The 15,886-nt window shown below is 27.6% G+C and overlaps 1 long non-coding RNA gene across 2 annotated transcripts in view; it reads left to right on the top strand.

The window, feature by feature from the left end:
• Positions 1-15,133, top strand: part of LOC135931885 (uncharacterized) — a 91,551-nt gene extending 76,418 nt beyond the window's left edge. The window contains exons 2-4 of one of the 2 annotated variants that reach the window (XR_010573196.1): positions 13,305-13,428; positions 13,470-13,531; positions 14,566-15,133. This is a non-coding gene — a long non-coding RNA (uncharacterized LOC135931885). Of the gene's footprint in view, positions 1-13,228; positions 13,429-13,469; positions 13,532-14,565 lie in introns of those variants that run through there. The other variant, XR_010573195.1, reaches the window with a different exon arrangement.
• The last annotated feature ends 753 nt before the right edge of the window (positions 15,134-15,886 follow it).

Genomic DNA, 15,886 nt, shown 5'->3' with positions numbered 1-15,886 from the left:
TGAGAAAAAAGCATGAATACCTTCTAATACATTAAAAAACTTTCTAGATTGAGGTACTGATTTGCAGGCAGAGTTTATGCGCATAGCAGTGCACATATATAGCCATTTTGTGATTTTGGCGATATCTTTCCTGGACTCCTGAAAGATGCCCTTTCATAACACTTGCACCATCATATGCTTGAGCAACGCAAATTGCATTTATGGAATTGTTGTTTAAGGTTGTTATTAATGTCTTCGTTAATGACTCTCCATCTAAGTCTTCAACTTTTTGAAAAGATATAAAAGATTCCTTTGGTGTTTTTGTTTTATCAACATATCTAACACATACACTAAATTGCTCATATGAGCTAACATGACGAGTGTCATCAGCCATGACAGCAAAATAGCCTCCCTCCCTTATTTCTGATGCTATGTACTTTACGATTAAGTTTCCAGCTGCAGACAGCATTTGATTTTGTGATTGAGGTGAGCAATAATGAGCATTGCCTGGTGGTTTATATGCTATTAAAAAACTCTTTCAAACAGTTTAATATTTCACAATAATTTCCTTGATTATTGCTTGTCTTACTTTCATAATGACCTCTAAGGGGAAGTTATAACTTACCACATAGTATTATAATTTTGAATAATCGTTTCAAATATTCTCTTCTTTCAAGTATTGTTGATTTAGTTAGAGCTATAATTTTCTTTAATGGTGCCTTCTATCAAAGATTGTTTAAAATGGTTCCTGAGAATTACATTCGTTGCATGACCATTTGTTGCTCCGTGAGTTGTTAAGTATTCTTTTACCTTACGAAATTTTTGATAACCTTGATTAAAAAGGTATCCTTTTTGAGGTTGAGTGGGAAAATTACGACAAGGAAAACAAAAAATAGAGTTTCTGGTTATGCCATATTCAATCCAGGGAAAGGATTTGTACCACTGAGTTTGTAAGCATCGTTTATCTATACCCATTCCAATATATAGATAGGCACCTAATATAGGTTGCATAGGACCAGTTGTTTTAGTACCCAGATCTAATTCTTCTGAAAAAAGTGATAAAAATTAATAAATGAATTAAAATATTATTGGTTTTAGAAAATTATGACAAATATTATATATTTGAAGAAAAACATTGTTAAAATAAAAATAATACTTGTATAAGCACTTCTAAAAAAGTGACAAATATTAATATAAAAATTAAAATATTATTGCTTTTATGAAAATTATGACAAATATTATATATTTGAAGAAAAATATTGTTAAAATGAAAAAAATACTTGAATAGTTGTTATTTTTAGATTGGGCCAAACGTATAGCTTCTATTATTTTATAAATAAATATAAAATATCTTATAAACAAATTAATTTACTTATTTTCTTTCCTTCTGTATCTACATTATTTATAATCATGTCATTCACAATACTTTCTTCATTATTTAATAAATCTAAATAAGGTTAATTTTAAAATGTAATTTGTTGTAATAAAACTTCTTTATCCAATATACCTTTATATTTACTGCTATCAAGAATCTGGCTTGTTGTAGTATCCTCTTCAGAATCCATGCCTAAAATTTTATATTTAATTATATTTAAAAAATTAATACCTTCAGAGATATCTATACATTGGATCTCACATATATCTTAGATTGAGCCACACATATTGCTTCAATTATTTTATAAATAAAATATCTTATATATAAATTAATTTACCCATTTTCTTTCCTTCTGTACCTACATTATTTACAATCATGTCATTCACAATACTTTCTTCATTATTTAATAAATCTAAATCAGATTAATTTTAAAATGTATTTCATCAAATGTAATTTGTTGCAATAAAACTTCTTTATCCAATATACCTTTATATTTACTGCTACCAAGAATCTGGCTTGTTGTAGTATCCTCTTCAGATTCTATGTCTATATAAAATTTTATATAAAATTTAATTATATTTAAAAAATTAATACATTCAGAGATATCTGTACATTGGATCTCACATATATCTTCAGATTGAGCCACACATAGTGCTTCTATTATTTTACAAATAAAATTTCTTATATATAAATTAATTTTTTACCTATTTTCTTTCCTTCTGTACTTACATTATTTACAATCATGTCATTCACAATACTTTCTTCATTATTCAATGAATCTAAATAAGATTAATTTTAAAATGTATTTCTTTTCAGTGTATTTATTTTTGTAAATATAATATATAAAAAGTAATATTCCAAATTATAGTGTCCATTTTTCAAAAATATATATAAATAAGCAAACTATTCTAAATTTATTTAGCATTTTTATTAAAATATAGTTTATTATTAAGTTAGGATAAACAAATAAATATATAATTATCAAATTATGAAAGAATTATTGAGTAAACAATTTAGCCAATATTATCTTTATTAATGTAAAAAGAATAATAGTGTATGATTTTTTAAGATATTGACTATTTATATAGAAAATATTTACTATGTTTTATTTAGCTAATATTTTGACATCACCTTATGTGATTATAATAGAAAAATTTAAAAAAAATTTCCCATTTCTAGTGTCCTGCTCCTGAAAGGTGAAAATATATTGTAAAGCAATTTTTGCTTAACTTGAAAACTAAAGAAATCAATATTGTTTAAAACTCTGGTGAAAAATGACTTAAATAATTCTATAGAAATTAGGCAAATTTGGGAGGAAATAGGAAAAACATATAACTTCAATTATGATCAAGTGAAAAAGAAACCTTCCATTAAAATAGATAATTAACTAACAAATTTTTATTTTTTAAAACTTAAATGTCCAAAATGTTTTGTTATTAATTTGTGAAAATTTTAAGGATTTTTTCAAACATTTTGGACACAGACTTATATATAAATTTATTTACCTATTTTCTTTCTTTTAACATTTTTGTTTTCAATATTTATATCTTTTAAAACTACAATTAATCGTCTTTCAACTAAATCAAAGTTTGAATTTTAAAAACTGTATAAAATATACTTTGTTCATCACCAGCTTTATTATTGAATCCTCTTCTTTGGTCCTCAAGATTATTGCTACTTTTATCTTTAGTTTTTTTCATAAAGTCTTTAATGCTTAAATTTTTAAATCGCAAAGTCATTTTATTTAAATAGTGATTTTAAACTCGGCTTACAATATTAAATTTGTTAATTTTCAATTAATAAATCTTTATATTTATTTAATTAGGGTTATATAATAATTTAATTAATAAAAATCAATTAAACTTCAACTAAAGATTATTCATGGTATTGATATTTTATTTTTAACAAAGAATTTGATTGCAAGCTGACATAGTGAAAATATAATTTATATGTATTAATCTAATCTAATAAAATTTAGATAGTCTTATTAATTTTTAAATAATAAAATTAAATCTATATATTACTTAATAGAATTATAATAAACAGTGGACAATCAAAAAAAGTTCTTTTTAGTTTAAGGGGATATTAAGAAACCATTAAAAAAAAATTTTTTTTTTGCTTCAGGGGGCTATTCAAATTTTTCAGGGGGCTTGAGCCCCTGCGCCTCCCCCCCTAGTGACGCCACTGAAAGAAATTTTCATTCACTTGAGAGAGACTCATAACGATACAGCTAGGTCTGAGTAGATTTGCTTTCTTACGTCCTAAAAACTGTGTTTTCGCAGGAGGTCCAGGTACACATACCATGTGTATCTGCACATTACATCAAAATTTTAAGCTTAATAGGTGGAAAATTAAAACAGTTAACAAACGATATTGATCATTATAATTATCCTCCAATCAGCAATTACAAACATTGCATTGCACAAAGTCTTTGCAATCCAGCCCAGCCTGGATGTTATCTAAATAAATATAAATTTTGTCTCGGATCTTCGAAAATAAAAGAAAGTCTGATTATATTATTTAACGAGAATTCCATTGATTATATAACTTTCAAACAATGGTTAGCCGTTGATAGGACTACCCTCGAAACGCTGACAAAATCAGCAGACAAATTCGTAGATTATTTAATTGAGAAATTAAACAATTTTATCCCTCACTCCTTCATAGCTTCACAACAATCACTATTTCAAAACTTTTTAAAATCTAATTAAAATGTTGGCGAATTTCTAGTCATTGTTGACTTTTCTGAAAACTACGCATTTATAGTGCAAGATAATGCACAAGGGTTCCATTGGACAAATAATCAGTCCACTCTTCACCCATTTATTATTTATTACCGTGAAGACAACACATTAAAACATATAAGTCTTGTGATTATATCCGATTGCTTAAAGCACAATGCATGTGCTTTTTATTTATTTCAAACAAAAATGATAATATTCTTAAAAGAAAGATTTGATAGATTGACCAAAATTTATTATTTTTCTAATGGGGCCATAACCTAATATAAAAATAAAAAGAACTTCATAAATCTCTATAATCATGAAAATGATTTTGGTATAAAGGCTGAATGGCATTTTTTTGCCACAGCTCATGGCAAAAGCCCTTGTGACAGTTTAGGGGGTGTTACAAAACGGCTAGCAGCTCGAAATAGCTTACAACGCCCATACCAAAATCATATTTTGACAATAATGGATTTATTTAACTTTGCAAAAAATAATATACATGGAGTAAATTATATATTTGTAAGCAATAATGAATATATCAACATGGAAAATCATCTAGAAAGCAGGTTCTTTAGAGCAAAAAGAATTTCGGGAACACAAAAGTACCATGCTTTTATTCCTCTAGACGAAAACAAATTAAAAGTCAAAATTTATTCATATTCTTTAGATGATTTCATATATGATATATTATAAATATAATTATGAATTATTATATTATATGTAATTATGCATTTCAGACAAATAAAGTTATAAATATGTTTAGAATTATTTTGTCAAGGTTACAATATTACTTGAGTATTAAATAAATATCCCAGCCACTTCCTAAAAGTTTTCTTAAAGATAAAAAAGGTAAGGGCCTATCATTTAGACATAATTTTTAAATAAACATTTCATAAGTATTCATTAAATGAAGATATTATGTTAAATTTGATCAATTTAAGCCATATAAAGGGTCATAATTCTTAGACCCATTTTCATCCCAATCTAGGATTTGGCACAAATATAAAGCAGTGTAATATCTATCTACAGGAAAAATATTTTGAAAAAAAATATACCTTTTTTATGGCCGTTTCCGGTTTTATACATCCGGTCATCGATATTTATAATATTTCTATTATAATTATTTTTATGTCATTTTAAAGAACTTTTATTAAGCTACAAAGTAAAATTTAAATTATTTTTCTAACATAATTATTTATCGAGATATTTGAAAATAAATGAGGTGCATTTTGTCAAAAATGTACCATTTTTCCGCGCTTTAAACGCCCATATCTTAGCGGGTAAACCTTGTTGAGAGGTAAAATTTCATTTTTTTCTTAGTTATAGTATATACTACCAGTATGCAAAATTTAAGAAAAACTGAAAGGGGTCGGGTTGAAACCTTGGTTGATTTGATATGGAATTCACATATTTATTTATAATTTGAATAAAATACCGATTTAAAAATGCAAACAATTTACAATAAAAGGATAAGCTATATAAAATCTATATATATTTTTTTAAAAAAAGGTAATAAAATACTGTAATGTAATATAAAAAAAAGAGAAAGAACATGAGGAGGTGCATCTAGGTTATAGCACCATGGATTGATATGCTATGCGACCTACTAATTTCCATTGAGATACGTTGGCGTAGGTAAAAACCTTCTTGAAAGTCCCCCGAAATTAAATGTATCTTTTGGCAGGGTGCCTTGAAAAATTCCAATACTCTAGGTCCAAAAGTACCGATTGTGTCAGAAACAATAGGAGTTAGAGTATTATTGGGAATGGTAATGTATTTATTGATCTTTCTAATTTCAGCCCTAACTAAGGAATTAGAGCAAAAGGAAGATGCAAAGCGATCAACGCATTTATAATCCCAGGCTAGCGGGATTCCTCTGCTCCATGGGATAAGCGTCATTCCGTCTGGCCTGATATTGTTATCGAGATTAAGACCTACAGGTTCAAAAGTTGATGGAATATTAACTGAACAGAGAGTTCTAGCAATAATTGAATTTATTGCTTGGTGGCATGGATAGCGGCCTTTAGATAAACGGCAGTGAAGAAAGTGATGGCCTAGACTGTCGATAGGAAGCTGACACTGTTTGCAAGATGAGGGTGTGACGATATCACAGCATAAACGAAAACCTATTCCTATCCGAAGTTCTTCGTTGGAAAGAAGCAGATGAAGGTTGGAGCTAGGGATAGCCTCAAGCCATACATATCCCGTGTTGAAATTTTGAAATGATGATGGAGAATTACTATTTTGATTTAATGGAGGGGGGGGGGATCAATACTTTGATTTGTTGGGGAGGGGATATCTGGGTTAAAGAACAAGGAAATGTCCTTTCAAGTATAGGTATTCAACGGAATGCTGGATTAAAGGTAAGTCCCAATCTTGTTGCCTGGAGGATAAAGGAATTGGAAGCCATCTAATCCTCCAGCTGAGTCCTTTTTAAATGATACTTCCATAGGTCTAGTGCCAACCCCAGAGGGGATCTATAGTTATGGTAAAAATTTAAATTATTTGACTTTTGGTGAATGATGAGAGAAACGCTGCAATACTCAATAAGACCGGGGATCGAAAGTCTATACTCACAAATTTACATGGAAGAGCGGCTTGCATCCAGCAAATGGGCGAGAATTTGAGGTTGAGTATTGATTCAATAGAAATTTTAACTTTAAGTTCTAAATCTAGTAGCATGTCTGGGAATTGGAAAAGAGGAGCGGAACGGAAGGCATGTAATATTTTTGGCATATACAGGAAATTCTTTAGGAGAAAGAATGCATGATGAGATGGTAAAAATCATAAAATTTTCTGAAGTATGTCGAATTTAATCAGGAAGTCTTCGGTAAATTTGGATATTGCTGCTTTGCCTCCAATAGGTGAGCCTAAATGAATAAAGTTTGATTTCTCGATTATAGAAAAGTAATCAGGAGTAGGATATAAGTTTTTGGTCATATAAAATTATCATTTTTTGTAATTGAGGGAAAGCCGTGAGATCAGAAATGATTGATGGAATTTTAATTAATTCATCGTCTATGAAATGACATTGCATTTGTTGTTGATGTTGTCTATGATGGTGCGAATATCATCACAGAAGATAGCTGGGACCCAAGGGGTCCCATTGTTGTATTTCTTGACTGGATTCTGTAGTAGTTTCATGAAATTTCAAAAAAGATACATGACCATACCAAGCTGATATATATGTTGATATTCTGGGAATGTGTTACAAAAAGAAGGAATGAAATATTCTCTCTTAAGGGAGTTAAATGCATTGTTAAAATCTAATTTTTTTAAAATAATATTGTTTGATTTGTGGAGTAGATGGCGTGCGATGTGTGAAGCAGCTTCACACCCAGGGTTGCCAGGTATAAATTTTTAAATTGCAGGAGAAATGTTCAAAATATTCCAAAAACTATATTCAATATTCATTATAGCTTTAAGCGAAACGAAATGAGTAATATTAATCCTAAAGAATTACTAAATGTGAAATCGCAAAAAGTTGGCTAATGAAAAATTTGCGTTTGCAAGTCTTAATATAGACTTTTGAGAAAATGGATCAGAAAAAGAGAATGATAACAATGTGGAGCTTTTATATGATATTGATTGTTTCCTCGATTCTGATTCAGGTGGTAATATATTCGCGAAATGGGGCTCTGATATTCTAAAAGAAGCCAAAATTATGTTAGGAGATCATGGAGATCATGACAATCTACAATATCTTCCTGAGATAATTACTCCCATTTTACACCTTCTAAAACTTTTACCGTTATGGACAGCGGTAATAGTCAAAAATTATCCAAATGCAAGTATCATAGCCAGGGTTGCCACAAAATTTTCAAATTGCGAGGGAAATTTGGTATTATGCGGGAGAAATATGAAAATTGCTGTAGAAATATAAAAATTGCTAATTTTTTTGCGGGCTTCGGCCGGGATTTTGAATTGACTTAATTATCCGCCCATTATTTTTTATAATTAGTTTATATAAATACAAAGTCGGTAACTATTTTTCAAAATAAAATAACATCTTGATTTTATAAATATATATTTTTTTATAAAAAACCAACGATTCTTTTTTAAATATAAAAGAAAACAAGATAAAATTTTATAAAAAAAAACGATTTTAATTTTACAATTAAAAATATATTTTATGCGAATGTCTCGCGAAACGACCGCAATTATAAATCTACCGTGTATGTATAAATATTATAGGGATAGGCGCTTAATTATCACGTTCAATAAAACAAAGGTCGTTTCAATAAAACTATTAAATTTTTTCCCCTCAAAAATCCAAAGACATAGCTATTGCCATATAATGGTAAATATAGCAGATTCGAGATTATCAATATATTGCATGTCAGCTTTCTGATCTGATAATGCCTCAATGAATTTGGAAAAAACAGAGTGTATTTACAGAATTGAGTCACGTTGTTAAATCAATCCAATTTCTCTCCTTTTTCCAGGCAGTTCTTATCAGGCTAAAAATGCGCTCGGATTAGGCGTTAGAATGAGGTAAGGAGAAGACATGCTCGCATATTTTTTCCAAGCATGGGGATTTATCGTTATTACGAAAAAATTATACCCATTTCTTCTCTGCTTTTAGACCATCTAACTTTAAGTATTTTGGTGAATCATAAAAAATAGAGAAAATTACAATCTCCTAAAACAAGACATCAATGTCTTTCGGTATTTTTAATATATTTATTAAATTACAAAAACTATCAATTGATGGTTTCTGTTCCAAGGTCATATTTATACATTTGTAAATAGAGTTATTAAAATCAAAATTTGATTGTAAATATTCTAATATTGTCATAATAAAAATATCTGCTTCATTTAAAAATGTATTAATTAGAGTATTATTTGAACATTTTAATATAATATTTTTAGCAATAGCGCTATAAAATTTATTATCAATTTTATGTATAGATGAACAGAGCTGTAGCATGATTTTGTGAATCTTTTTTAATAAAGAATATTCTGATTTCAACTGATTATTTACTGCATGTAGTAAATTTCCTACATGTGAAACGAATCCCAAATATGCTTCTCGCCATTTCATACGATAAATTTTTTCAAAATTTTAGGACAGCTTTTAAAATCTCTATTTAAGAAGTATTTTTTTAAGGATTTGTAAAATTTTAAAATTCTATCTAAGAAGTATTTTTTTAAGGGTTTGTAAAATTTTGAAATTCTATCGATGGCAGGTATTAATGACAACCACCTGATAGGTATATATCGCAACAACTCACACCATTCCAAGTCAGACCACTTCACCAACTCTCTTAATTCATTAACTCTAATTGGTATTAATTCATTATTTTGCTGCCTCAATTAGGTAACTTTGGTTTTTGCCAAAATTTCAGAGGCATTATCAGCGCATAAAGCTGACATATAAATCATTGATAACCCTGAATCAGCTATATTTACCACTATGGGGCTAGCTACATTGTTGGATTTTTCACTATCCGAGGAAAAAACTTTAACGACATGGCAACCCTGTTCACACCCTGCAGGAATGCTAAAACCTAATTGGTGAGGATGTAAAATATTTGAAAGTTTTGCCTTTAAGCGCCAACAAATGATTTTGGATATGATTCTTCGGAAGATGGACCCAATAGCAATGAGCCGAATGCCTCCATCCTTTTTGGATAGCGCAATGAGTCAAGCACCAAAAATTAAGGGTAGAATACATGGAGGAACAAGGTTATTAAAAATTAGGGCTGTGCCGATATTAAATATCAGATCGGTACCGATATTTAGCGTTTTCCAAAAATATCGGATCGGGCCGATACCGGTAAAAACCGATCCGATCTTTTTACTTTTCTTTTTTTTGTTATTTTATTTTATATGTATATTTATTTTACATTATTATAATATTTTCTAAATAATTTTTTTAAATTTTATTTCTTTTTTAAAATATATTTATAGTATTTTAAAAGTTTTTTTTTATAAAAATAGAAAGGAACACCCAAAGTTTTATTTATTTAAATCTTTTTAAATAACGCCAATTTTTTTATTTATACTTTAAATAAAAGAATTTTTTAAAATATGGTATCTGAATTATATAAATATTTTACAAAAGACAAAGATAATTTTGCAAAATGCGTTATCTGCGGAATCATCTGAGTCTGCCTTCAGTACGGCAGGAGATATAGATAGTTCATATCGATCGTAGAAGCCTATTCCCAGAAAATCTGGAGGCTCTCATATTTATTAAAAAAATCTAATATATTATGATTTTAAATATTAAATATTACAATTTTTTAATTCATACCAACATAAAATGGATATATTATTAAATATATATTTTTATATTATAGTCTTAATTGTATAAATAAAAAAATTAAATTAAATTTATAAGATTTTTTGGATAAAAAATATTGATTTATTAATTACATTTGGTTCAAACGGGGGTGATTAAAAATCAGTATAAATATCGGATCAGTATCGGATCGTGTTTGAAGCAATATCGGTAAATATCGGATCGGATAGATCGGTGAAAAATATGTGGATCGGCACAGCCCTATTAAAGACGTTATTAAGAAGTATGGTAAAGGCTGATTTGGTGGCAAGGAATGGATAGCTTTATTAGATCCTGAAGGTAAATTGCTCGATAACCATATAATCCTCCAGTCCTTTTTAAATGAATGAATAACCTTGATAATTTCGGAACTTGAAAGTCGGTCTAGAGATATGGTGGTGGCAGCTGTAGTGCCAATATATTCTTGGGGATGTTTAGATAAAAGGGATTGTATAGTTGAATGGTCATTTGGGGCAAACACATCATTGGAAACTGCATTGTTTAGTGTGCTTTTAATGTTGCATAAATTAATTTTTTTTCCAATCAATTTGGCTTTCTGGGACATTGAGGGTAGTGTTGTTAAATGGTTGGTATTTTTCGACCACGCGAGTCGAAGTTCTTAAAATTGGCCAAACCCAGAGCCAGGGTCGAAAAATTGACCACGACCCAGCCCGACCCATTGGGCCTGTTAAGCCGACCCGGGTTGGCCTACTGGGTCGGCCTGCTGGGTCGGCCTGCTGGGTCGGCCTGCTGGGTTGGCTTGCTTGGTTGGCTTGTTGGGTCAATTTGTTGAATATATAGAAAATTATACTAGTTTGTTTTAATCCGGGTTCATTGTTTTTAAAATTAGAAAGATGTTTTTTTAAATTTATTTATTATAACTTTTTATATCTTCTTATCTTATCTATCACATTGGTCATAGATCTGCCGAAAGTAAGCGAATGTAAATTATAAGGAGGCCCACCCTCCCTATAATTTTGCTGAATATTCTTTCTCAGAGATACCAACACTTGTACAATATTTATCAAAATGAGTGGAATTACGCCCTATCCAATTTGTAGTTCTAGAGTGAGGTATAGTTATGGGTGTGAAGGAGAAAAAGGTAAGTAAATACAAAATAGCTATTAATTATTTAGTTAAAAAAAATTTCATTTTAGATATTGTATTTCTAACTAAATATTATGTAATCAGTAAAATACATATGACTTGATAGATTTTCCTTACGTTATATATTCTTAACTTCACTTTGTAATCGGAAAAAATTATATTTTGCTTTTCATAGTTTTTTTCTAACATCAAATTTATATACCTTTATCATACTATTTGGGTCTATAAGGTAAGGTGCCTAGTCATGATGAATATTAATCTTATACGGATGTATAAAATAACATTATCATAAAAAATAAAATTTTATCGGTAAGATATAGTTAATTTAGAAAACTAGAAAACATTAATTTAGAAATTAACAGTCAAGTGAGTAATAGATATATTTTATTTATTTGTTATAAAATATCTATAAATAATCAAAAAGGGTGTAACAGAATGCCAGAAAAATATCTTAAAAGAAAAAAATTTTGAAAAAAAATTGATATTTTTTTTAAATTATAAAATGATGTGGAAATTTATTTTGTTCCTCTGTTTACATTTTCGTTCGAATAAAGAAAATTTTCTTTGCAGCCCGATATATAAACCAACATATTTTTATTTTAAAATATAATATTTTTATAACTTTTATATAATAATATGTTATGATGATTTAATGAAACATATTGACCATATTTTTCAGTTTTATAAGCATTATTGAAATTTCTTTTATTTCTTTTGTTGTACATTTGTAAAGATTATAATTATTATGCATGTGTTTAAATTACTTTTATTAAAATAAAATTTTTATTATTTTATTAAAATAGATTTTTTTTTAATTTTAAAAAATTGATTACTTTTATAAATTATGGATCAGGATGACATTATTTTCACCCCATCAGACAGTTTATCATTCTTGGATGATTCCACAAATTTCTTTGAATCTTCACTATTGAATAGTCAATCTCAATTTGGTGAAGATCTTCAGGTAAATTTATATTTCTGTTAGCTATATTATAAAATCATATAAATGATAATTTTTTAAAGATACGAGATGAAAGTTTGATCCCGTTGAAATTTAGCAATGACCTTTGCAAAAAAATATTTGTGGAAACACCGAAGAAGGGGCATATGCTCCCTGTGTAATAGAACATATTGCATAATTACATCAACAAGTAATTTTATTTTAATATATAAAAGACGTAAAATTATTAGGCCGAAAATTTGTAACGAACGATGATTATAATTAATATATTTTTTTTACCTTGTTTAACCTTCGTTTTTAAGTAATAAGATTAGTATTGTTAAATAGCTGAGCCAAACCAACTTAGCCCTAAACTCAGTCAGTTTTTGAGTCGAAAAATCGACTCAGACTCAAGTCGGATCAGTAGTTGGCTCAAGCCGACTTTTGAGCAGAAATTTATTTATTTGTGAATAAGAATTTTAATATTATAATTATGTAGAAATAGTGTCATCTCTATTTTGAAGGAAAAAATTTAAGCTAGCTCGATGAGCAACATGAGTGAGCTAGCTAAATTTGTTCCATAACTTTTAGATGGCACTATACGCCCGAACCCTATTTTTAAAAAAATAATTTCGATTAAGGCCTAATATATTTTTTTCGAACAGGGTCGGGGCTTAAATTTTTATCTTGCGATATAATTACATTTTGTCAAATAAATAGATATATTTAATTCGTGTTAGAAGCCAGGCGCTATTATTCTTTATAGAATATATTTTTTATTTTAAGGATATTGGTATCGGTCCGATTCATTTTTCTTTCTTTTGTCATCAAACCATTTGGAGTCAAATGGCAAATTATTTTTCCTAAAATTATAAAATTATATTTTTGTAGAAAATTCTAAAATTAATATCGGCGCTTGGAATCGGAATCTTTTTCGCATCCTTACATTTATAGGGTAGACATAAATAAAGCCAAAAAAATTCTAAAATTATAAATACAGTACCTCAAGGCAAAGGTAATTGGTTTTAATTAATATTTACATACACATTTTTGTAGAAAATTCTAAAATTAAGACGAAACCAAGCAATTAAATATAAATACAGTACCTCAAGGCAAAGGTAATTGGTTTTAATTAATATTTACATACACATTTTTGTAGAAAATTATAAAATAGACTAAACCTCAAAAGCTATTTACATACCGTTTTTGTAGAAAATTATAAAATAAAGACTAAACCTCAAAAGCTATTTACATACCATTTTTGTAGAAAATTATAAAATAAAGACAACCTCAAAAGCTATTTACATACCATTTTTGTAGAAAATTATAAAATAAAGACTAAACCTCAAAAGCTATTTATATACCATTTTTGTAGAAAATTATAAAATAAAGACTGAACCTTAAAAGCTATTTACATACCATTTTTGTAGAAAATTATAAAATAAAAATAAACCTCAAAAGCTATTTATATACCATTTTTGTAGAAAATTATAAAATAAAAACTAAACCTCAAAAGCTATTTATATACCATTTTTGTAGAAAATTATAAAATAAAGACTAAATCTCAAAAGCTATTTACATACCATTTTTGTAGAAAATTATAAAATAAAAACTAAACCTCAAAAGCTATTTATATACCATTTTTGTAGAAAATTATAAAATAAAGACTAAACCTCAAAAGCTATTTACATACCATTTTTGTAGAAAATTATAAAATAAAGACTAAACCTTAAAAGCTAATATCAAATATAAATACAGTACCTCAAGGCAAAGGTAATTGGTTTTAATTAATATTTACATATTAGTATTAGTAAGATTCTATCTTAGTATTTGCAAGATTCTATCTTAGTATTAGCAAGATTCTATATTATTAGAATATATTTTTCTGAACTAGGCCAAGGTAATTGGTTTTAATGATGTATGGCAAATTTTTTTTTCTAAAATTTATCATATATCTTTTATAATTTTAACAGTATTTGAACACATGGATAAAATTAGGAATATTTATATTTTCTAAGAAATAGAACATTAGAAGAACAATAATTATTTTGAGTGGAAGAGGAGGAAGTATTTTACAAAATTATTTTTAAATTTTATTATAAATATTTAATCAAATTTTTCTTAATATATTTTTCCTTAATCACGACATTAGTGCCTCCTTTGATAAATCCTTGACAAGAAGTTGGAGACAGTGATGTGGGGAATTCTGGGAACTTGTTGGAGGAAAGTCAAATGTTCAATCCTCCACAAGATGTTGGAGACAGTGATGTGGGGATTTCTGGGAACTTGTTGGAAGAAAGTCAAATGTTCAATCCTCCACAAGAAGTTGGAGACAGTGATGTGGGGATAATTTGTACTTTGTTTATTCATAATTGCATAATGCTCTTCTTTAGATTTATCAGGATGGTGGTGAATATGTTTCAATGTAAATTTCATTTTATTACAAATTCAATTGTTTTTTAGATATTTTTATTATTAATTGTAAAAAATGCTAACATATAAAAATTGAATTTATTATTCTTTGGGAAAGTAAAATTATATTGAAAGTTTATATTTATATTGAGATTGAATGGTGTTATATCTGTGAGGAAAAGATTGGTGAAATGGATTACATCTTTTCCATCTATGAAATTTTTTTCTCCATATTAATTAAGTTGTAGTTGTTTTAAAATGTCATATTACTATTTATTATATTTTAATAAAGGATATTTTAAATTTTATTGTCATTTGAGAAAATCCATAATTTATAAAATTTGTAACATAAAATTTTATTATTCAAATTTTTTTGTACCATCTAAAAAATTATAAGGAAGGAGATAATTGATAAAAGAAATACAAAATTTAAATTTTGAATCCTTATTTTATTCAAATAATCATTTTTGAATATATATTGCTGATTTTTTAACTAAAACAATTGATTAATTTATTATTAAACTTTTATATGTCTTGGTCAATCATAGGTTTTAATTAAATAGATTAATAAATTAATCCGGTAACCGATAGATGTTCAACCCTAAGTATGATCAGAATAAAAATTATAAAATCTGCCTTCTAAAATATAAATATTTATATATTAATTTGTGCTGTAAAGTAATGTAAAAAAAAGTAATGTAGTTACTAACGTTGTAACCTTGAATTTTATTCATAAAAATATCTATTTCAGAGGTGATTATAAGCAGTGAATATTATATATTTCAAATCTTACAATTATTATTTTGCTTATCAAATTTTTTTTAAATTTACAGATAAGAAATTATTATAATATTATATAAATGATATATAAAAAAATAAGTTATATTATTCAAATGAAACAATATGTTCTCCAAGAGAAAATTAGGTAAGTCTCTTCTCTCTTTTAAAAAATCACATAAATTTTTCAAAATATTTTGTTTTGCTTGGTATCTACGATTTTTTTTGGGAGTGTATGTCTGAATCCTCCATTGGCCGATTTGTCCAGGTCGACTGTTATTTCC

Source organism: Gordionus sp. m RMFG-2023, chromosome 1, assembly GCF_954871325.1.
Source record: "Gordionus sp. m RMFG-2023 chromosome 1, tfGorSpeb1-WG-v2, whole genome shotgun sequence".
Taxonomy (NCBI): Eukaryota; Metazoa; Nematomorpha; class Gordioida; order Chordodea; family Parachordodidae; genus Gordionus; species Gordionus sp. m RMFG-2023.
This window is presented reverse-complemented; position numbering and strand designations above follow the sequence as displayed.